The sequence below is a fragment of the Lupinus angustifolius genome, unplaced genomic scaffold (assembly GCF_001865875.1).
Source record: "Lupinus angustifolius cultivar Tanjil unplaced genomic scaffold, LupAngTanjil_v1.0 Scaffold_9_197, whole genome shotgun sequence".
NCBI classification, from domain to species: domain Eukaryota; kingdom Viridiplantae; phylum Streptophyta; class Magnoliopsida; order Fabales; family Fabaceae; genus Lupinus; species Lupinus angustifolius.
This window is the reverse complement of record NW_017718293.1, coordinates 15,001-38,664: the sequence shown is the minus strand read 5'-3', so window position 1 is coordinate 38,664 and position 23,664 is coordinate 15,001. Positions and strand designations below refer to the sequence as shown.

General features: G+C 31.4%; 5 non-coding genes across 5 annotated transcripts; 2 read left to right on the top strand and 3 right to left on the bottom strand.

Annotated features, from left to right (window-relative positions):
- Positions 1-2,490: 2,490 nt before the first annotated feature.
- Positions 2,491-2,564, bottom strand: TRNAW-CCA. The gene has a single exon. It is a non-coding gene; the product is annotated as a tRNA-Trp (tRNA).
- A 148-nt stretch (positions 2,565-2,712) lies between these two features.
- TRNAW-CCA lies at positions 2,713-2,786 on the top strand. Its single transcript has one exon. It is a non-coding gene; the product is annotated as a tRNA-Trp (tRNA).
- Positions 2,787-9,926: 7,140 nt separating this feature from the next.
- TRNAW-CCA lies at positions 9,927-10,000 on the bottom strand. The gene has a single exon. It is a non-coding gene; the product is annotated as a tRNA-Trp (tRNA).
- A 148-nt stretch (positions 10,001-10,148) lies between these two features.
- On the top strand, positions 10,149-10,222 carry TRNAW-CCA. Its single transcript has one exon. It is a non-coding gene; the product is annotated as a tRNA-Trp (tRNA).
- Positions 10,223-17,362: 7,140 nt separating this feature from the next.
- TRNAW-CCA lies at positions 17,363-17,436 on the bottom strand. Its single transcript has one exon. It is a non-coding gene; the product is annotated as a tRNA-Trp (tRNA).
- Positions 17,437-23,664: the final 6,228 nt, after the last annotated feature.

The following is a 23,664-nucleotide window of genomic DNA, read 5'->3' as shown; positions in this document are numbered from 1 at the left end:
CATCCTCATCATCCTCCTCATCCTATCCTTATCCTCATCCACATTCTCATCCTCATCCTATTCTCATCCTCTTCCCCATCCTCATTCTACTCCTCATTCTCATCGTCATCCTCTTTCTCATCCTCATCCACATTCACGTCGTCATCATATCCTCATCCTCATCCTCATGCTCGTCCTCATCCTCTTGCTCATCCTCATCCTCAGATGAACTGCATTGCTGATATTGATCCCAAAAAAGAAACGGTGGGTACCGCTAGTCCGTGAACAGCCAACCATCGTACTGTAAAAATTGGATAGGTCCTATCTATGGTCATTTGAGCCTCCTAAAAAGATCTACTAAATTCATCGAGTTGTTCCAAAGGATCAAAACGGCCGGTTATTAATGGAATTCCTTGTCGGCTCTCTGTAAAATACTCGTTTGGGCGGGGACTTCCAAATACATCGTAAGCTAAACCCGTGCTGACAAATAGCCACCCCGCAATGAATAGGGAGGGTATAGTAATGCTATGAATAATCCAGTATCGAATACTGGTAATAATATCAGCAAAAGAACGTTCTCCTGTGCTTCCAGACATGTCGAACTCCACATATTCTTGTACAGTAAAAAGGGGGTCGATTCCATAAAAGATGAAATCATCAGTAAGTAGAAATTTACTGAAATTTAATCTTTGTTAGATCGTCAATATTGTACCAAGGGTGTCTTTCGAGTATACCGAACCAGTATAGCTATCCTTCTTCTGATACAGCAATTCAATTTCACAATAAGTGGCGAGATTAAGGACTAGATAATTTTTTTCTTCTTTGCTTGTTGGTTTGGTTGTCTCGATGTACTGTACTAAATGAGAGTATAAGAATTTTTTTATACTCTAAAATTAGGGTTCTCGACATTATTCTATTATTATTAGTTTCGCACTATACTCGAAACTGAGAATCAATTAAAATGGTAATCCGACCGATTGGTTTCTAATAATTCAGGAAGGAAATTATCATATTTCTACAATTCAATTAGATGTGAAATCTAGAAATATACTTTTTTGTGATTGTCAAAGATGTTTTTTTTGTTGGAACCTACTCCCTTTTATTTAATTTTAAAGAGTGGAATTGGTTAGTCGTTCAGTAACAATAATAGCGGTAATAAATTAAATACTATTTGATGGAAGAAAAAGTTGATTAGTTGTTCTTGTATTAGACACAAAAAAGGTTCTTTCTTGGCTTAATTACAAGGATAAAGCTTTTTTTTATTAAAATTATAAATAGAAAAGGGGAAAGAAAAAAACGGCGGAATACCAGTTTCGAGTGATCTGATACCCTCTTTCTTCTCGTTGTATATATTAGAAGAATGGAAACTCCTACTACTAAATCTAATGGATTAAAATCAAAGGAAAAAAAGTAAATGACATTCTAAGGTCACTCTTTCTTCTTTTCTTCTAAACTGAAGAAGGAAAATAGAAAAAATTAGATACAATAAAAAAAACAAGGGGGGTTTTCAAATAGATATTTTTCGTATTTTCTTTCATATTAATTTTAAGTTGAATTAAATTAAACAACAAAGTTTCTTTTTATTCTTTTTTTTTTTTTATATTAATTATTATTTTTATTATTTTGTATTCCTGATAATATATAATTTTATAATTATATAGAATATAAATAATAAATATTATATATTCTATTTTTAATACAAAATTAAAATAATCTAAAATTAAGATGAAAATAATCTAATTAGATTGGTTTACTCAACTCACGAGTTGTTCAATGAATTTGTTGATTTGAAATCACAAGATGAGTAGATGTCACAGATGATGAATTGCTTTCTTATCTATGTCACTCTATTTTGCTTCGTCTGTAATTGATGAATCACAAATATTCAATTGTACCTTTCAAGTTTGTTTATTTTACAATTTTTCTCCTCAAAATGGAAACTTAGGGAAGTGCTTTATAAACATATGTATGTATAAAAAAAAAAATTTCATTTAGCTTCTTTATGCCCACTATAACTAGTTATTTCGGTTTTCTACTAGCGGCTTTAACTATAACCTCAGCTCTATTTATTGGTCTGAGTAAGATACGACTTATTTGATTTGAAATGATAAAATGAATTGACAATTTTTTTATATTCTAGATATTCCACAGTTCCTTATCGTGTCCATTTCCAATTTCTTGGTCGTTGGGATTCATGGTCAATATAGATTAATATTTAAGGATAGATATTACCTCCCCCTTTCCCTTTCAAACAAATTCAAATGATTGAAGTTTTTCTCTTTGGAATCGTGTTAGGTCTCATTCCTATTACTTTGGCTGGATTATTCGTAACTGCATATTTACAATACCGACGTGGTGATCAGTTAGACCTTTGATCAATTAACACCTCTTTTGTTTATTGACCTACTATTTCTTTGTTTTAATCCTAATCCCAGAGGTCAAATTCAGACTTTAGACTGTGGTTCAAATATTTCGCAGTGTCGTTCTGTCTGGATCTAACAAGAATGGAATCACGCTCTGTAGGATTTGAACCTACGACATCGGGTTTTGGAGACCCGCGTTCTACCGAACTGAACTAAGAGCGCTTTATTCTCATAAATAATTTTATGAGACCCCAATACATCTTGCAGGCATATACTATATCAATATATCACAATATATATTGTGATATATTGATATAGTATATGCCTGCAAGATGTATTGGGGTCTCATAAAATTATTTATGAGAATAAAGCGCTCTTAGTTCAGTTCGGTAGAACGCGGGTCTCCAAAACCCGATGTCGTAGGTTCAAATCCTACAGAGCGTGATTCCATTCTTGTTAGATCCAGACAGAACGACACTGCGAAATATTTGAACCACAGTCTAAAGTCTGAATTTGACCTCTGGGATTAGGATTAAAACAAAGAAATAGTAGGTCAATAAACAAAAGAGGTGTTAATTGATCAAAGGTCTAACTGATCACCACGTCGGTATTGTAAATATGCAGTTACGAATAATCCAGCCAAAGTAATAGGAATGAGACCTAACACGATTCCAAAGAGAAAAACTTCAATCATTTGAATTTGTTTGAAAGGGAAAGGGGGAGGTAATATCTATCCTTAAATATTAATCTATATTGACCATGAATCCCAACGACCAAGAAATTGGAAATGGACACGATAAGGAACTGTGGAATATCTAGAATATAAAAAAATTGTCAATTCATTTTATCATTTCAAATCAAATAAGTCGTATCTTACTCAGACCAATAAATAGAGCTGAGGTTATAGTTAAAGCCGCTAGTAGAAAACCGAAATAACTAGTTATAGTGGGCATAAAGAAGCTAAATGAAATTTTTTTTTTTATACATACATATGTTTATAAAGCACTTCCCTAAGTTTCCATTTTGAGGAGAAAAATTGTAAAATAAACAAACTTGAAAGGTACAATTGAATATTTGTGATTCATCAATTACAGACGAAGCAAAATAGAGTGACATAGATAAGAAAGCAATTCATCATCTGTGACATCTACTCATCTTGTGATTTCAAATCAACAAATTCATTGAACAACTCGTGAGTTGAGTAAACCAATCTAATTAGATTATTTTCATCTTAATTTTAGATTATTTTAATTTTGTATTAAAAATAGAATATATAATATTTATTATTTATATTCTATATAATTATAAAATTATATATTATCAGGAATACAAAATAATAAAAATAATAATTAATATAAAAAAAAAAAAAGAATAAAAAGAAACTTTGTTGTTTAATTTAATTCAACTTAAAATTAATATGAAAGAAAATACGAAAAATATCTATTTGAAAACCCCCCTTGTTTTTTTTATTGTATCTAATTTTTTCTATTTTCCTTCTTCAGTTTAGAAGAAAAGAAGAAAGAGTGACCTTAGAATGTCATTTACTTTTTTTCCTTTGATTTTAATCCATTAGATTTAGTAGTAGGAGTTTCCATTCTTCTAATATATACAACGAGAAGAAAGAGGGTATCAGATCACTCGAAACTGGTATTCCGCCGTTTTTTTCTTTCCCCTTTTCTATTTATAATTTTAATAAAAAAAAGCTTTATCCTTGTAATTAAGCCAAGAAAGAACCTTTTTTGTGTCTAATACAAGAACAACTAATCAACTTTTTCTTCCATCAAATAGTATTTAATTTATTACCGCTATTATTGTTACTGAACGACTAACCAATTCCACTCTTTAAAATTAAATAAAAGGGAGTAGGTTCCAACAAAAAAAACATCTTTGACAATCACAAAAAAGTATATTTCTAGATTTCACATCTAATTGAATTGTAGAAATATGATAATTTCCTTCCTGAATTATTAGAAACCAATCGGTCGGATTACCATTTTAATTGATTCTCAGTTTCGAGTATAGTGCGAAACTAATAATAATAGAATAATGTCGAGAACCCTAATTTTAGAGTATAAAAAAATTCTTATACTCTCATTTAGTACAGTACATCGAGACAACCAAACCAACAAGCAAAGAAGAAAAAAATTATCTAGTCCTTAATCTCGCCACTTATTGTGAAATTGAATTGCTGTATCAGAAGAAGGATAGCTATACTGGTTCGGTATACTCGAAAGACACCCTTGGTACAATATTGACGATCTAACAAAGATTAAATTTCAGTAAATTTCTACTTACTGATGATTTCATCTTTTATGGAATCGACCCCCTTTTTACTGTACAAGAATATGTGGAGTTCGACATGTCTGGAAGCACAGGAGAACGTTCTTTTGCTGATATTATTACCAGTATTCGATACTGGATTATTCATAGCATTACTATACCCTCCCTATTCATTGCGGGGTGGCTATTTGTCAGCACGGGTTTAGCTTACGATGTATTTGGAAGTCCCCGCCCAAACGAGTATTTTACAGAGAGCCGACAAGGAATTCCATTAATAACCGGCCGTTTTGATCCTTTGGAACAACTCGATGAATTTAGTAGATCTTTTTAGGAGGCTCAAATGACCATAGATAGGACCTATCCAATTTTTACAGTACGATGGTTGGCTGTTCACGGACTAGCGGTACCCACCGTTTCTTTTTTGGGATCAATATCAGCAATGCAGTTCATCCAACGATAAACCTAATCCGAATTATAGAGCTACGACACAATCAAACCCAAACGAACAAAATGTTGAATTGAATCGTACCAGTCTCTACTGGGGTTTATTACTAATTTTTGTACTTGCTGTTTTATTTTCAAATTATTTCTTCAATTAATAGAAGAAAAGGAAATAGTAAGAATTATCTTATCCCAGTCGGAAAGATATCATTTCATAATTATCTATGACTGTTTATGTCTCTAGCATGACTACTTAATAAAATGTGGAGGAAAGTGGGATAAATGGCCGATACTACTGGAAGGATTCCTCTTTGGATAATAGGTACTGTAACTGGTATTGCTGTGATCGGTTTAATTGGTATTTTCTTTTATGGTTCATATTCCGGATTGGGCTCATCCCTGTAGTAATTGGATGAATTGAGTTTTCGAAATGAAAGTGTAAGAACTCAACAGGGATCCACCCTTTCTTTGACAAATTCGAGGGGGTCCCGTTGAGTTCTTAATAATTAAAATATTTTTTGTTCGTACAAATGACTCACTAGATATTAGATTGCTTTTTGCGATTAAAAAAAAAACTCCATTTATTTCATTGTTTTTGATGATGTTTTTGAAAAATCAACTTCATTAATTGATTCAAAACATCTTTTACGGAATAATATCTGTCAATACTTTTTATTTAAAATTGAAAGAAAGATAAAGTAAAAAAAAAGAAAGAATAAAAGGAATCGCTTGATTTACTTTTTCTGGGTGGTGCAATATAAATATAATGAATTCTATTGTATTATATTGGAATACATTCTTAATTATATTCTATATATTTATCGATCAAATATCATGTGAACCTAACCTTTCTTAAGTATCCTAATCGAATCTTACTCTAAATCGATTTTATTTTAGTATCTAATAGTATCGAATCATGATTGAATTCTTTTTTCTAAACAAGTTAATTGAAGACGTTTTGTATTTGGTCAATAAAATTCCCTCTCTTTTTTGTGTTTGTCCACTACTCCACCACATATTATATGTCATAAACATAAAAGTTCTAAGTTGGAAAAAATCGAAACTAAGAATAGGATTCTTTTAGGAAGGGGATCCAGAAGTATTATTTTCTTAAAATTTTGTAGAATATTTCGATACAAGCAAGAATGAATCGGACGGACTCTAGGAAAAGAAAAATAATCCCTCCTAGAATCCCGTTTTCCCCATTTCGAATTCTACTGTGCTTAATATGCTCTGCCTATTTATTTATTTTTTATCGAGCCGAATTTTCGTATATTAGAATAGAAATCTATTAATAGATTTCTATTCTAATATACGAAAATTCGGCTCGATAAAAAATAAATAAATAGGCAGAGCATATTAAGCACAGTAGAATTCGAAATGGGGAAAACGGGATTCTAGGAGGGATTATTTTTCTTTTCCTAGAGTCCGTCCGATTCATTCTTGCTTGTATCGAAATATTCTACAAAATTTTAAGAAAATAATACTTCTGGATCCCCTTCCTAAAAGAATCCTATTCTTAGTTTCGATTTTTTCCAACTTAGAACTTTTATGTTTATGACATATAATATGTGGTGGAGTAGTGGACAAACACAAAAAAGAGAGGGAATTTTATTGACCAAATACAAAACGTCTTCAATTAACTTGTTTAGAAAAAAGAATTCAATCATGATTCGATACTATTAGATACTAAAATAAAATCGATTTAGAGTAAGATTCGATTAGGATACTTAAGAAAGGTTAGGTTCACATGATATTTGATCGATAAATATATAGAATATAATTAAGAATGTATTCCAATATAATACAATAGAATTCATTATATTTATATTGCACCACCCAGAAAAAGTAAATCAAGCGATTCCTTTTATTCTTTCTTTTTTTTTACTTTATCTTTCTTTCAATTTTAAATAAAAAGTATTGACAGATATTATTCCGTAAAAGATGTTTTGAATCAATTAATGAAGTTGATTTTTCAAAAACATCATCAAAAACAATGAAATAAATGGAGTTTTTTTTTTAATCGCAAAAAGCAATCTAATATCTAGTGAGTCATTTGTACGAACAAAAAATATTTTAATTATTAAGAACTCAACGGGACCCCCTCGAATTTGTCAAAGAAAGGGTGGATCCCTGTTGAGTTCTTACACTTTCATTTCGAAAACTCAATTCATCCAATTACTACAGGGATGAGCCCAATCCGGAATATGAACCATAAAAGAAAATACCAATTAAACCGATCACAGCAATACCAGTTACAGTACCTATTATCCAAAGAGGAATCCTTCCAGTAGTATCGGCCATTTATCCCACTTTCCTCCACATTTTATTAAGTAGTCATGCTAGAGACATAAACAGTCATAGATAATTATGAAATGATATCTTTCCGACTGGGATAAGATAATTCTTACTATTTCCTTTTCTTCTATTAATTGAAGAAATAATTTGAAAATAAAACAGCAAGTACAAAAATTAGTAATAAACCCCAGTAGAGACTGGTACGATTCAATTCAACATTTTGTTCGTTTGGGTTTGATTGTGTCGTAGCTCTATAATTCGGATTAGGTTTATCGTTGGATGAACTGCATTGCTGATATTGATCCCAAAAAAGAAACGGTGGGTACCGCTAGTCCGTGAACAGCCAACCATCGTACTGTAAAAATTGGATAGGTCCTATCTATGGTCATTTGAGCCTCCTAAAAAGATCTACTAAATTCATCGAGTTGTTCCAAAGGATCAAAACGGCCGGTTATTAATGGAATTCCTTGTCGGCTCTCTGTAAAATACTCGTTTGGGCGGGGACTTCCAAATACATCGTAAGCTAAACCCGTGCTGACAAATAGCCACCCCGCAATGAATAGGGAGGGTATAGTAATGCTATGAATAATCCAGTATCGAATACTGGTAATAATATCAGCAAAAGAACGTTCTCCTGTGCTTCCAGACATGTCGAACTCCACATATTCTTGTACAGTAAAAAGGGGGTCGATTCCATAAAAGATGAAATCATCAGTAAGTAGAAATTTACTGAAATTTAATCTTTGTTAGATCGTCAATATTGTACCAAGGGTGTCTTTCGAGTATACCGAACCAGTATAGCTATCCTTCTTCTGATACAGCAATTCAATTTCACAATAAGTGGCGAGATTAAGGACTAGATAATTTTTTTCTTCTTTGCTTGTTGGTTTGGTTGTCTCGATGTACTGTACTAAATGAGAGTATAAGAATTTTTTTATACTCTAAAATTAGGGTTCTCGACATTATTCTATTATTATTAGTTTCGCACTATACTCGAAACTGAGAATCAATTAAAATGGTAATCCGACCGATTGGTTTCTAATAATTCAGGAAGGAAATTATCATATTTCTACAATTCAATTAGATGTGAAATCTAGAAATATACTTTTTTGTGATTGTCAAAGATGTTTTTTTTGTTGGAACCTACTCCCTTTTATTTAATTTTAAAGAGTGGAATTGGTTAGTCGTTCAGTAACAATAATAGCGGTAATAAATTAAATACTATTTGATGGAAGAAAAAGTTGATTAGTTGTTCTTGTATTAGACACAAAAAAGGTTCTTTCTTGGCTTAATTACAAGGATAAAGCTTTTTTTTATTAAAATTATAAATAGAAAAGGGGAAAGAAAAAAACGGCGGAATACCAGTTTCGAGTGATCTGATACCCTCTTTCTTCTCGTTGTATATATTAGAAGAATGGAAACTCCTACTACTAAATCTAATGGATTAAAATCAAAGGAAAAAAAGTAAATGACATTCTAAGGTCACTCTTTCTTCTTTTCTTCTAAACTGAAGAAGGAAAATAGAAAAAATTAGATACAATAAAAAAAACAAGGGGGGTTTTCAAATAGATATTTTTCGTATTTTCTTTCATATTAATTTTAAGTTGAATTAAATTAAACAACAAAGTTTCTTTTTATTCTTTTTTTTTTTTTATATTAATTATTATTTTTATTATTTTGTATTCCTGATAATATATAATTTTATAATTATATAGAATATAAATAATAAATATTATATATTCTATTTTTAATACAAAATTAAAATAATCTAAAATTAAGATGAAAATAATCTAATTAGATTGGTTTACTCAACTCACGAGTTGTTCAATGAATTTGTTGATTTGAAATCACAAGATGAGTAGATGTCACAGATGATGAATTGCTTTCTTATCTATGTCACTCTATTTTGCTTCGTCTGTAATTGATGAATCACAAATATTCAATTGTACCTTTCAAGTTTGTTTATTTTACAATTTTTCTCCTCAAAATGGAAACTTAGGGAAGTGCTTTATAAACATATGTATGTATAAAAAAAAAAATTTCATTTAGCTTCTTTATGCCCACTATAACTAGTTATTTCGGTTTTCTACTAGCGGCTTTAACTATAACCTCAGCTCTATTTATTGGTCTGAGTAAGATACGACTTATTTGATTTGAAATGATAAAATGAATTGACAATTTTTTTATATTCTAGATATTCCACAGTTCCTTATCGTGTCCATTTCCAATTTCTTGGTCGTTGGGATTCATGGTCAATATAGATTAATATTTAAGGATAGATATTACCTCCCCCTTTCCCTTTCAAACAAATTCAAATGATTGAAGTTTTTCTCTTTGGAATCGTGTTAGGTCTCATTCCTATTACTTTGGCTGGATTATTCGTAACTGCATATTTACAATACCGACGTGGTGATCAGTTAGACCTTTGATCAATTAACACCTCTTTTGTTTATTGACCTACTATTTCTTTGTTTTAATCCTAATCCCAGAGGTCAAATTCAGACTTTAGACTGTGGTTCAAATATTTCGCAGTGTCGTTCTGTCTGGATCTAACAAGAATGGAATCACGCTCTGTAGGATTTGAACCTACGACATCGGGTTTTGGAGACCCGCGTTCTACCGAACTGAACTAAGAGCGCTTTATTCTCATAAATAATTTTATGAGACCCCAATACATCTTGCAGGCATATACTATATCAATATATCACAATATATATTGTGATATATTGATATAGTATATGCCTGCAAGATGTATTGGGGTCTCATAAAATTATTTATGAGAATAAAGCGCTCTTAGTTCAGTTCGGTAGAACGCGGGTCTCCAAAACCCGATGTCGTAGGTTCAAATCCTACAGAGCGTGATTCCATTCTTGTTAGATCCAGACAGAACGACACTGCGAAATATTTGAACCACAGTCTAAAGTCTGAATTTGACCTCTGGGATTAGGATTAAAACAAAGAAATAGTAGGTCAATAAACAAAAGAGGTGTTAATTGATCAAAGGTCTAACTGATCACCACGTCGGTATTGTAAATATGCAGTTACGAATAATCCAGCCAAAGTAATAGGAATGAGACCTAACACGATTCCAAAGAGAAAAACTTCAATCATTTGAATTTGTTTGAAAGGGAAAGGGGGAGGTAATATCTATCCTTAAATATTAATCTATATTGACCATGAATCCCAACGACCAAGAAATTGGAAATGGACACGATAAGGAACTGTGGAATATCTAGAATATAAAAAAATTGTCAATTCATTTTATCATTTCAAATCAAATAAGTCGTATCTTACTCAGACCAATAAATAGAGCTGAGGTTATAGTTAAAGCCGCTAGTAGAAAACCGAAATAACTAGTTATAGTGGGCATAAAGAAGCTAAATGAAATTTTTTTTTTTATACATACATATGTTTATAAAGCACTTCCCTAAGTTTCCATTTTGAGGAGAAAAATTGTAAAATAAACAAACTTGAAAGGTACAATTGAATATTTGTGATTCATCAATTACAGACGAAGCAAAATAGAGTGACATAGATAAGAAAGCAATTCATCATCTGTGACATCTACTCATCTTGTGATTTCAAATCAACAAATTCATTGAACAACTCGTGAGTTGAGTAAACCAATCTAATTAGATTATTTTCATCTTAATTTTAGATTATTTTAATTTTGTATTAAAAATAGAATATATAATATTTATTATTTATATTCTATATAATTATAAAATTATATATTATCAGGAATACAAAATAATAAAAATAATAATTAATATAAAAAAAAAAAAAGAATAAAAAGAAACTTTGTTGTTTAATTTAATTCAACTTAAAATTAATATGAAAGAAAATACGAAAAATATCTATTTGAAAACCCCCCTTGTTTTTTTTATTGTATCTAATTTTTTCTATTTTCCTTCTTCAGTTTAGAAGAAAAGAAGAAAGAGTGACCTTAGAATGTCATTTACTTTTTTTCCTTTGATTTTAATCCATTAGATTTAGTAGTAGGAGTTTCCATTCTTCTAATATATACAACGAGAAGAAAGAGGGTATCAGATCACTCGAAACTGGTATTCCGCCGTTTTTTTCTTTCCCCTTTTCTATTTATAATTTTAATAAAAAAAAGCTTTATCCTTGTAATTAAGCCAAGAAAGAACCTTTTTTGTGTCTAATACAAGAACAACTAATCAACTTTTTCTTCCATCAAATAGTATTTAATTTATTACCGCTATTATTGTTACTGAACGACTAACCAATTCCACTCTTTAAAATTAAATAAAAGGGAGTAGGTTCCAACAAAAAAAACATCTTTGACAATCACAAAAAAGTATATTTCTAGATTTCACATCTAATTGAATTGTAGAAATATGATAATTTCCTTCCTGAATTATTAGAAACCAATCGGTCGGATTACCATTTTAATTGATTCTCAGTTTCGAGTATAGTGCGAAACTAATAATAATAGAATAATGTCGAGAACCCTAATTTTAGAGTATAAAAAAATTCTTATACTCTCATTTAGTACAGTACATCGAGACAACCAAACCAACAAGCAAAGAAGAAAAAAATTATCTAGTCCTTAATCTCGCCACTTATTGTGAAATTGAATTGCTGTATCAGAAGAAGGATAGCTATACTGGTTCGGTATACTCGAAAGACACCCTTGGTACAATATTGACGATCTAACAAAGATTAAATTTCAGTAAATTTCTACTTACTGATGATTTCATCTTTTATGGAATCGACCCCCTTTTTACTGTACAAGAATATGTGGAGTTCGACATGTCTGGAAGCACAGGAGAACGTTCTTTTGCTGATATTATTACCAGTATTCGATACTGGATTATTCATAGCATTACTATACCCTCCCTATTCATTGCGGGGTGGCTATTTGTCAGCACGGGTTTAGCTTACGATGTATTTGGAAGTCCCCGCCCAAACGAGTATTTTACAGAGAGCCGACAAGGAATTCCATTAATAACCGGCCGTTTTGATCCTTTGGAACAACTCGATGAATTTAGTAGATCTTTTTAGGAGGCTCAAATGACCATAGATAGGACCTATCCAATTTTTACAGTACGATGGTTGGCTGTTCACGGACTAGCGGTACCCACCGTTTCTTTTTTGGGATCAATATCAGCAATGCAGTTCATCCAACGATAAACCTAATCCGAATTATAGAGCTACGACACAATCAAACCCAAACGAACAAAATGTTGAATTGAATCGTACCAGTCTCTACTGGGGTTTATTACTAATTTTTGTACTTGCTGTTTTATTTTCAAATTATTTCTTCAATTAATAGAAGAAAAGGAAATAGTAAGAATTATCTTATCCCAGTCGGAAAGATATCATTTCATAATTATCTATGACTGTTTATGTCTCTAGCATGACTACTTAATAAAATGTGGAGGAAAGTGGGATAAATGGCCGATACTACTGGAAGGATTCCTCTTTGGATAATAGGTACTGTAACTGGTATTGCTGTGATCGGTTTAATTGGTATTTTCTTTTATGGTTCATATTCCGGATTGGGCTCATCCCTGTAGTAATTGGATGAATTGAGTTTTCGAAATGAAAGTGTAAGAACTCAACAGGGATCCACCCTTTCTTTGACAAATTCGAGGGGGTCCCGTTGAGTTCTTAATAATTAAAATATTTTTTGTTCGTACAAATGACTCACTAGATATTAGATTGCTTTTTGCGATTAAAAAAAAAACTCCATTTATTTCATTGTTTTTGATGATGTTTTTGAAAAATCAACTTCATTAATTGATTCAAAACATCTTTTACGGAATAATATCTGTCAATACTTTTTATTTAAAATTGAAAGAAAGATAAAGTAAAAAAAAAGAAAGAATAAAAGGAATCGCTTGATTTACTTTTTCTGGGTGGTGCAATATAAATATAATGAATTCTATTGTATTATATTGGAATACATTCTTAATTATATTCTATATATTTATCGATCAAATATCATGTGAACCTAACCTTTCTTAAGTATCCTAATCGAATCTTACTCTAAATCGATTTTATTTTAGTATCTAATAGTATCGAATCATGATTGAATTCTTTTTTCTAAACAAGTTAATTGAAGACGTTTTGTATTTGGTCAATAAAATTCCCTCTCTTTTTTGTGTTTGTCCACTACTCCACCACATATTATATGTCATAAACATAAAAGTTCTAAGTTGGAAAAAATCGAAACTAAGAATAGGATTCTTTTAGGAAGGGGATCCAGAAGTATTATTTTCTTAAAATTTTGTAGAATATTTCGATACAAGCAAGAATGAATCGGACGGACTCTAGGAAAAGAAAAATAATCCCTCCTAGAATCCCGTTTTCCCCATTTCGAATTCTACTGTGCTTAATATGCTCTGCCTATTTATTTATTTTTTATCGAGCCGAATTTTCGTATATTAGAATAGAAATCTATTAATAGATTTCTATTCTAATATACGAAAATTCGGCTCGATAAAAAATAAATAAATAGGCAGAGCATATTAAGCACAGTAGAATTCGAAATGGGGAAAACGGGATTCTAGGAGGGATTATTTTTCTTTTCCTAGAGTCCGTCCGATTCATTCTTGCTTGTATCGAAATATTCTACAAAATTTTAAGAAAATAATACTTCTGGATCCCCTTCCTAAAAGAATCCTATTCTTAGTTTCGATTTTTTCCAACTTAGAACTTTTATGTTTATGACATATAATATGTGGTGGAGTAGTGGACAAACACAAAAAAGAGAGGGAATTTTATTGACCAAATACAAAACGTCTTCAATTAACTTGTTTAGAAAAAAGAATTCAATCATGATTCGATACTATTAGATACTAAAATAAAATCGATTTAGAGTAAGATTCGATTAGGATACTTAAGAAAGGTTAGGTTCACATGATATTTGATCGATAAATATATAGAATATAATTAAGAATGTATTCCAATATAATACAATAGAATTCATTATATTTATATTGCACCACCCAGAAAAAGTAAATCAAGCGATTCCTTTTATTCTTTCTTTTTTTTTACTTTATCTTTCTTTCAATTTTAAATAAAAAGTATTGACAGATATTATTCCGTAAAAGATGTTTTGAATCAATTAATGAAGTTGATTTTTCAAAAACATCATCAAAAACAATGAAATAAATGGAGTTTTTTTTTTAATCGCAAAAAGCAATCTAATATCTAGTGAGTCATTTGTACGAACAAAAAATATTTTAATTATTAAGAACTCAACGGGACCCCCTCGAATTTGTCAAAGAAAGGGTGGATCCCTGTTGAGTTCTTACACTTTCATTTCGAAAACTCAATTCATCCAATTACTACAGGGATGAGCCCAATCCGGAATATGAACCATAAAAGAAAATACCAATTAAACCGATCACAGCAATACCAGTTACAGTACCTATTATCCAAAGAGGAATCCTTCCAGTAGTATCGGCCATTTATCCCACTTTCCTCCACATTTTATTAAGTAGTCATGCTAGAGACATAAACAGTCATAGATAATTATGAAATGATATCTTTCCGACTGGGATAAGATAATTCTTACTATTTCCTTTTCTTCTATTAATTGAAGAAATAATTTGAAAATAAAACAGCAAGTACAAAAATTAGTAATAAACCCCAGTAGAGACTGGTACGATTCAATTCAACATTTTGTTCGTTTGGGTTTGATTGTGTCGTAGCTCTATAATTCGGATTAGGTTTATCGTTGGATGAACTGCATTGCTGATATTGATCCCAAAAAAGAAACGGTGGGTACCGCTAGTCCGTGAACAGCCAACCATCGTACTGTAAAAATTGGATAGGTCCTATCTATGGTCATTTGAGCCTCCTAAAAAGATCTACTAAATTCATCGAGTTGTTCCAAAGGATCAAAACGGCCGGTTATTAATGGAATTCCTTGTCGGCTCTCTGTAAAATACTCGTTTGGGCGGGGACTTCCAAATACATCGTAAGCTAAACCCGTGCTGACAAATAGCCACCCCGCAATGAATAGGGAGGGTATAGTAATGCTATGAATAATCCAGTATCGAATACTGGTAATAATATCAGCAAAAGAACGTTCTCCTGTGCTTCCAGACATGTCGAACTCCACATATTCTTGTACAGTAAAAAGGGGGTCGATTCCATAAAAGATGAAATCATCAGTAAGTAGAAATTTACTGAAATTTAATCTTTGTTAGATCGTCAATATTGTACCAAGGGTGTCTTTCGAGTATACCGAACCAGTATAGCTATCCTTCTTCTGATACAGCAATTCAATTTCACAATAAGTGGCGAGATTAAGGACTAGATAATTTTTTTCTTCTTTGCTTGTTGGTTTGGTTGTCTCGATGTACTGTACTAAATGAGAGTATAAGAATTTTTTTATACTCTAAAATTAGGGTTCTCGACATTATTCTATTATTATTAGTTTCGCACTATACTCGAAACTGAGAATCAATTAAAATGGTAATCCGACCGATTGGTTTCTAATAATTCAGGAAGGAAATTATCATATTTCTACAATTCAATTAGATGTGAAATCTAGAAATATACTTTTTTGTGATTGTCAAAGATGTTTTTTTTGTTGGAACCTACTCCCTTTTATTTAATTTTAAAGAGTGGAATTGGTTAGTCGTTCAGTAACAATAATAGCGGTAATAAATTAAATACTATTTGATGGAAGAAAAAGTTGATTAGTTGTTCTTGTATTAGACACAAAAAAGGTTCTTTCTTGGCTTAATTACAAGGATAAAGCTTTTTTTTATTAAAATTATAAATAGAAAAGGGGAAAGAAAAAAACGGCGGAATACCAGTTTCGAGTGATCTGATACCCTCTTTCTTCTCGTTGTATATATTAGAAGAATGGAAACTCCTACTACTAAATCTAATGGATTAAAATCAAAGGAAAAAAAGTAAATGACATTCTAAGGTCACTCTTTCTTCTTTTCTTCTAAACTGAAGAAGGAAAATAGAAAAAATTAGATACAATAAAAAAAACAAGGGGGGTTTTCAAATAGATATTTTTCGTATTTTCTTTCATATTAATTTTAAGTTGAATTAAATTAAACAACAAAGTTTCTTTTTATTCTTTTTTTTTTTTTATATTAATTATTATTTTTATTATTTTGTATTCCTGATAATATATAATTTTATAATTATATAGAATATAAATAATAAATATTATATATTCTATTTTTAATACAAAATTAAAATAATCTAAAATTAAGATGAAAATAATCTAATTAGATTGGTTTACTCAACTCACGAGTTGTTCAATGAATTTGTTGATTTGAAATCACAAGATGAGTAGATGTCACAGATGATGAATTGCTTTCTTATCTATGTCACTCTATTTTGCTTCGTCTGTAATTGATGAATCACAAATATTCAATTGTACCTTTCAAGTTTGTTTATTTTACAATTTTTCTCCTCAAAATGGAAACTTAGGGAAGTGCTTTATAAACATATGTATGTATAAAAAAAAAAATTTCATTTAGCTTCTTTATGCCCACTATAACTAGTTATTTCGGTTTTCTACTAGCGGCTTTAACTATAACCTCAGCTCTATTTATTGGTCTGAGTAAGATACGACTTATTTGATTTGAAATGATAAAATGAATTGACAATTTTTTTATATTCTAGATATTCCACAGTTCCTTATCGTGTCCATTTCCAATTTCTTGGTCGTTGGGATTCATGGTCAATATAGATTAATATTTAAGGATAGATATTACCTCCCCCTTTCCCTTTCAAACAAATTCAAATGATTGAAGTTTTTCTCTTTGGAATCGTGTTAGGTCTCATTCCTATTACTTTGGCTGGATTATTCGTAACTGCATATTTACAATACCGACGTGGTGATCAGTTAGACCTTTGATCAATTAACACCTCTTTTGTTTATTGACCTACTATTTCTTTGTTTTAATCCTAATCCCAGAGGTCAAATTCAGACTTTAGACTGTGGTTCAAATATTTCGCAGTGTCGTTCTGTCTGGATCTAACAAGAATGGAATCACGCTCTGTAGGATTTGAACCTACGACATCGGGTTTTGGAGACCCGCGTTCTACCGAACTGAACTAAGAGCGCTTTATTCTCATAAATAATTTTATGAGACCCCAATACATCTTGCAGGCATATACTATATCAATATATCACAATATATATTGTGATATATTGTTACTGTTCATAGGATAAGTAATAGTTAGGGATGACAGGATTTGAACCCGTGACATTTTGTACCCAAAACAAACGCGCTACCAAGCTGCGCTACATCCCTCTCAATTGGTTTCCAGTGTCATTGTAAAGAATCTTTGTCGTGTTTTCCATATTTTAATTTTCGCCGTTGATATATATATATCAATTATCCTGCCATTTTTTTTAGTTTCCTATCTATATAAGGATAATAAGGATATGAAATATATATATATATTCTATAGAATAAGAATAAAGAATATTTATAATAAAATATAATAAAAAAATAAAATATAGGAAATTTCCCTAAACCGGAAAAATATTTTTAGGGACTGCTCGGGCAGAAATAGACTTATTTTTTTTTTTATATAGAATGAATTGTTGTACATTTCAATTTTAATTTGGGATTCTGCCGACAAATACAAGTGGTTATTGAGTTAATAACCATCTGATCGTATTCCTCTATGTGATTATGTATTACAAATTACAATAAAGAAGAAAAAAAGGAGATTTTAAATGCGAGATCTAAAAACATATCTCTCCGTGGCACCAGTGATAAGTACTTTATGGTTCGGGGCTTTAGCGGGTCTCTTGATAGAGATCAACCGTTTATTCCCGGATGCATTGATATTCCCGTTTTTTTCATTCTAGTTATTGGCACAGGAAGGGGTGAAGAAGATTCAAGATCCAATCAAATATCTATGATTAACCCCCTTTTCTTTTAGAATTCTAATAAGTTAGAAAATAGAAAGAAGAAGGGTGGATTCAGCCTCAGGGAAACTCGGAATCTGGTCAAAGCCTAAATGGAATTGAATTAATAATTCCATAATAGAAGATATGGAATTATTAATTCAATTCCATTTCTATTAATAAGAGAGTAATAATAGAATAGAGTGAGACCCGAAATTAAAATGAAATGGGCTAGGGCGGGGTCAACAATATCATAATCATAGAAGATTAGTTCGAAGTTATTGTATTAATTAACTTAATTAGTATTGTACTATATTTATATTAATAGCAAGGAAATCGTGCATCATTTTATTTCGCATTATCAACTTCTCCTTTTACCCTTTTATTTTTCTTCTTCTAATCAAAAAATCGAAGAGTTTAAAGTGAATCAAAAACCCCAAGGAGGTTCATGGCCAAGGGTAAAGATATCCGAGTAGCGGTTATTTTGGAATGTACTAGTTGTGCTCAGAATAGTAGTGTTAATAAGCAATCAACCGGTATTTCTAGATATATTACTCAAAAGAATCGACACAATACGCCCAGTCGATTGGAATTGAGAAAATTCTGTCCCCGTTGTTGCAAACATATGATTCACGCAGAAATAAAGAAATAGAAAAAATTGATCGCTTCTGTGTCACCCTTTCAAAAGAAAATGACCAGTTTTTCATATATATTCTATAAACTATATAAAACTATATATATAATTATATAACATAACAACATATATATTATATATAAATAAATAAAAATCAAAAGAAAGTAAGAATATAAACAAAACGAATCCTTTTTTGTAAGAAATAGTATTTTCGGGATAGGAATAAACAAACCATGGATAAATCTAAGCGACTCTTTCTTAAATCAAAGCGATCTTTTCGTAGACGTCTGCCCCCGATTGGGTCGGGGGATCGAATTGATTATAAAAACATGAGTTTAATTAGTCGATTTATTAGTGAACAAGGAAAAATATTATCTAGACGCGTAAATAGATTGACCTTAAAACAACAACGATTAATTACGATTGTTATAAAACAAGCTCGTATTTTATCTTCGTTACCTTTTCTTAATAATGAAAAACAATTTGAAATGAAAAACAATTTGAAAAAACCGAGTTGACCGCTAGAACTACCACTACTAGTCTTAAAAAAAAAAATAGAGTTACTCTTCAATTGAATTTAAATTTTAATCTAAAATAAAATGAAATTTGGATTGATCTTTTGTTCGAAAACTATGAAAGTCCAATTTTGATTGTTGTGTTATAACAGAAAAGATAATCGGTGAAGAAGAATAAATCTTTTTTTTATTGAGCGTGGTTGTTCATTTTGATGACTTTATGGTATGAATTCTATTTTATCATATAAAACTCTACTACCTTCCCGGAGATTGATCTCCGGGAAGGTAGTAGAGTTTTATATGATCTCGTTTGCAATCATAAAAAGACAATCCCCTTTTAATATAGCTATTTGTGCAACTATTTTACGATTAAGAAGCAATTGCCTCTTGTACAGATTATATATTAATCTGTGATAACTAGAGTATATATTTTTTTGATTCGCACCAATTATTGCATTTATTCGACTGATCCACAAAGCTCGAAAATCCCTTTTTTTCCTATCTCTATCCCGATGAGCCGAAACTAAAGCTTTTATTTTCTGTTGAATCATAGTTCGAGTAAGTCTTGAATGAGCCCCGCGAAAACTTGATGTAAATAAACGAATTTTTGTCCTCCGTTTCCGAGCTATGTATCCTCGTTTAATTCTTGTCATTGAATAAATGAGACTTTGATGAATAACTATTTGATTTCTTTTTGTTCAGTTATTCTTTTCTCCCCACCCTATAGTCTATTAATAACAAAAATGGATCCTTCCAATGTATAAAATAAAAATTCCGATGGCTTTTTTTGCTACTATAACCTTCCCAACCACGATTTTTTTTCTTTTTATTTCTAAGCATTTAACCTCGAAATAAAAAATTGTATTTGTATTGATACTGGGTATCAAAAAAACATAGTAAATTAAATAGGAATAGATAAAGAAATGGTGAGTTTCATCGTTTCTATGATTAGGTTTTAAACGGCGAGGTCCTCTCTATACACCGGAGCCCCTTCATTTTTTCAATGTTATTGTTAACTTGTACAGTTCACACTCTTTGGCTCTACCCATGAAATATATAATAATAGGTATTTCACAACGAAGTCGAACTATACAGTAACGGTATTTAAGTATGAAGATTGGCTGGGTAGCTGACCCTCTTAGTTCGTTCTTGCAAAAATAAGAGCATAATCTTTCCGCTTTTTATTTTGAATTGAAATATGATTTCCCCGCTTAAGGGGTAACCATTTGCTACCAATGGGGAAGCCTTTCTCAGCTTAAATTGCAAATTGAGGTGATTGGGTTTGTTTGCACCAATCGAAACCATAAATTTGATACACAATAGAAGACTCTATTAATAGATTTTTAATCGACCACCTCGCCGATACTGGAATCAATTGTTTCCTTTCTTTTGTTTTATTCTATGGATCTGAACGAGTCGCACATACACCCTAGTACACGTTCCTCGGCGCTGAGGGCATCCCCGAAGCGCGGGGGATTTCGTGACATTTCGGATTGGCTGTCTTGTGTTTCTAATAAGTTGTTTCATAGTTGGCATGGTGAGTCGTATACATAATGAACGGGTTTAGATCAATCCTAATCCGATGATTGTGAATTACTTATATTCGATTATTATATTAATAGATTAATTAATAGTAATATTCTATTAAATCCGATAATAAATAATAAGAAGATTCAAAAAAAATATCAAATTGTGTATTTGCGCAGAATCCGTGCTGTTAAGCTTTTATTCAACCGCTACAAGATCCACAATTCCGTGGGCTTGGGCTTCTGCTGCGGACATAAAAACATCTCTTTCCATGTCTTCAGATACAAGCCATAAAGGTCTGCCCGTTCTTTGTACATAAACCCTTGTGATCGTTTCGCGCAGTTTCAACAGTTCTTGCGCTTCCAGGATAAATTCTCCCGTTTGTGCCTCATAAAAAGAACTAGCGGGTTGATGGATCATTACCCTGATCCTGATGATATACCGTGATAAAGGTTTCCTCTATCTATCTTGCACGATAAGGCGAGAGAGATAAGAGATAAATAATAATAAAACAAACAAAGATCAAATTGAATAACCGTACAGGCATCTTTTGCGTATTGCATACGGCTATACTTTGGGATTTATTTTTACCTTACATTTCGAAGATCAAAAAATACAAAATATAAAATATACCGGGTCTATCAGACCCAAATCAGTAAATGACCCAATAACCATCCTTCCTTTTTTAGAGTATTTGAAAAATACTATGACGGTTCCCTTGCTTTATTATTTCGTCTATTATTCAGCAATCCCAAAGTTTCTTTATTTTATTTTTTTCAAATAGTTATAAAATAAAAAATAATAATTTTTTATTTGCTATTCTTTCATATAAATATTGTTAAAAGCTTTCCGGTGTGAAAACTGAAAACAAAAAATTTTGTGACACTGAAATAGGCTCCCGATAGATCAGATAAAAAAAAATCGTAAACACTCCTTTTTTCATACTACTCTTTCGATACATAATCAAATGGTAAAAAAAAAAGAATTGCGTATCGAACTCGAAGTGCCGTGCTATTATTACTCAATATTCATATGGCGAAGGCATAGTCTTTTTCTTAAAGAAAAAAAAACGCACTGGCGCCAAGCGTGAGGAAATGCTAGACGTTTGGTAATTTCGCCTCCTGCCAAAATAAAGGATCCCATTGAAGCAGCTAATCCCATGCATACTGTTTGTACATCTGGTTGTACAAATTGCATAGTATCATAAATAGCTATTCCGGGGATTACCCATCCGCCTGGGGAATTTATAAACAGATACAAATCTTGGTTATCGTCCTCTATACTGAGATATACCATAAGGCCGATAAGTTGATTTGATATTTCACTATCAACCTCTTGGCCTAAAAAAAGTAGTCTTTCGCGATAAAGTCGGTTGATTAGGATAAAATTTTACCCCCTAAAAGCCGTATATGCACCTTTTGATGCATACAGTTCACCGAAAATCGCAAATAAGGAATCAATGTGTAAATTTCTACTCTCTTTCCTTTTTTCGATTTTATTTATTTTCATAGATATGGATAGAATATATATAATAAAAAAAGGTACTAACTTTATTGTATTGAACTCACCTTTCGTTGATGTATTGTTTTCATCGAGATTGAATTAAAACCGCAATATAATTTTCTTGTTTTTGAATGGACTTGATTAATTCTTTTTCAATTATTTTAGGTTTCTGTTCGCCTCTGGGTAAAGAAAGATCCGCCCGATTTTGATTTGCACATATAGGACAAATACTGCAATACCGTGTCTTTTTGTTACGACCTCCCCTTTTTTCTTAATTTCTTGTTTCATGTTTTCTGCCAAATATATGATAAAAGGAGTAATCCTAGACAAATTACCAATTGTTTTTTTCTAAACAGAGTCCGGACGCTTCATTTTATTGGTCCAACCAAGCCAACCATAAATTTTTTGAAATTTCGAGTCGAATAGTAATCGGGATATCCCCCACTTCAACCCAACCAAAAAATCGATCTAATTGCACTTTATTACACTTAAGGCTCAAAATTTTTGATGATTCAAGCAATTTTTGGGGGGATAAAAGAGAAGTATATCTCCATCGGGGGGGGAGAACGGGGTAAATCCCATATAACCAAATATATCTGACAAGTCACACTATATGTCAACCCAAGATGCATCTTCTTCTCCAGGACTTCGAAAGGGTACTTTTGGAACACCAATGGGCATTAAATGGGGAAAAATAAAGGAGGAATATATGTCACTTTGATGTGAAAACGTAAGATAAGAATCTTTTTATTATGCTAAAAATGATTTGTCTTTATCATATTGTATTTTATTTATAAATCATAAATAAAAAGGCAAGACCAAATGAATTAAAGTAAAGTTCTTACTAATAGGCCCTTTGAGTGATAAACGAATATGTTTGTTTGCATTCAATGATAGAAAGACTCTTAGAAATAAAAAATGGATAGGGTCATCAAACCCCCCTCACCACCATTGCGTATTGTTACTTATCGGATATAGAATAGATCTGCTTCGTTTTATTCCTACGAATATAATTGTTCCATTATTACTAAAAAACGATAATAAATATGAATCCTTTATCCGAGATAATTTATTGAAAAGGGGCGTCCATAGCATAGTTTTTTCCAGTGCAATAAAGTTACATAGTGTCTATTTTTTGTTGAGATAAGAGGTATTTTCATGGGTTTGCCTTGGTATCGTGTTCATACCGTTGTTTTAAATGATCCCGGCCGTTTGCTTTCTGTCCATATAATGCATACAGCTCTGGTTGCTGGT